Source organism: Sturnira hondurensis, unplaced genomic scaffold, assembly GCF_014824575.4.
Source record: "Sturnira hondurensis isolate 20B ecotype Veracruz unplaced genomic scaffold, ASM1482457v3 Scaffold0014302, whole genome shotgun sequence".
NCBI lineage: Eukaryota > Metazoa > Chordata > Mammalia > Chiroptera > Phyllostomidae > Sturnira > Sturnira hondurensis.
The window spans coordinates 4,188,414-4,189,921 of record NW_028086933.1 but is presented as its reverse complement, the minus strand read 5'-3'; the positions used below and the strand labels follow the sequence as shown (position 1 = coordinate 4,189,921).

Below are 1,508 nucleotides of genomic sequence, written 5' to 3'. Positions count from 1 at the left end.
GAAGTAGGAAAAGCTATTGTTTAAGGCCTCCTACACCAGGTTAAGGACTTTTGCTTCCATTGCATGAGAAATGGGAAGTTGTTAAAAGGCAGAGAGCCCATCTGTGGGCATGTTTTGTTTTGTTTTATGGTGGGCATGAAGCTGCCGTGAGCCACCACACGGGAAAGCCTGCCTGATAAAGGACTCAACAGAGAGAAAACCAAAGCAGACAGAGGGAGGAAAAGCCAGCTCTTGAATACTTGTTTTTAAGCAGCTGATCCTTGAATTCATTTACACCTGGATCCTAAGTCAAAGTTTCTTGGGAATATACAGGGGCCCTTGGATGCCAGGTCAAGAATCTCTGCTATTTGGGGCACAGAAGAAAGGTTCCTAACCTAAACTGAGGAGGGAGGTTCAGGGAGGCTTCCTGAAAGATGAGAAGGATTTGGGCAGTGACTGAAAGTAGTCACATAGTGGAAGGCACAGTGGGAGAAGTGTTCCCAGCAGAGGATTCTGGCTTGTGAAGGAGACAAGCTCATGGCTCACGTGGAGGGGTTTTCTATATGACTGAGAGAAAGCGTCTGGGAAATGTTGTCATAGAAGTCCTAGCTGAAGAGACAGGCCGAGGGGTATGGTGTTAAGAAACCTGAGCTTGCCCAGGTAGCTCAGATATCAGGGTAGAGTATCGTCCCCATACACCCACATTGCAGCTTTGGTCCCTGGTCAGAACACAGACAAGAAGCAACCAATGAATGCATAGATAAGTGGAACAACAAATTGTTCTCTCTCTCTCTAAATTAATAAATAATTTTTAATTTATCAATAAATAAAAGAGAGAGAGAGAGAGAGATTTCTCCCCCTGGCCTACTCCCTTCCTCTCTCTCTCTCTAAATTAATAAATTAAAAATTTTTTTAAGAAACCTGGATGCTCGCTTTGGCAGCACATGTACTAAAATTGGAACAATACAGAGAAGAGTAGCATTGGCCATGCACAAGGATGACACACAAATTCATGAAACATTTCACATTTTTGAGTTTCTGCATGGCTCAAGAAACCATCATCAAAATGAAAAGGGAACAGATTGTGTGGGAGAACGAACATATTTGCCAATGATACATCGGACAAGGGTTTATCTTCAAAATATATAAAGAACTCACAGGACTCCACTCCAGGAAGACAAACAACCCGATTTTTAAAAATGGGCAAAGGACCTGAATAGACACTTCTCCCAGGAGGACATACAGAGGGCCCATAAACATATGAAAAAATGATCAACACCACTAGCCATGAGAGAGATGCAAATAAAAACCACAATTAGCTATCACCTCACACCTGTCAGAATGGCTATCCTTAACAATGCCACAAATAAGTGCTGGCTAGGTTGTGGATAGAAGGGAACCCTAGTGCACTATTAGTGGGAATGCAGACTGGTGCAGCCACTGTGAAAAACAGTATGTATATCTTCAGAAAATTAAAAATGGAACTGCCTTATGATGCAGTAATTCCACTGCTGGGAATATACCCTAAA

The 1,508-nt window shown here is 42.6% G+C and overlaps 1 non-coding gene across 1 annotated transcript; it reads left to right on the top strand.

The window, feature by feature from the left end:
• The first annotated feature begins 904 nt into the window (after nucleotides 1-904).
• Nucleotides 905-1,011, top strand: LOC118998528 (U6 spliceosomal RNA). Its single transcript, XR_005068881.1, has one exon. It is a non-coding gene; the product is annotated as a U6 spliceosomal RNA (small nuclear RNA).
• The last annotated feature ends 497 nt before the right edge of the window (nucleotides 1,012-1,508 follow it).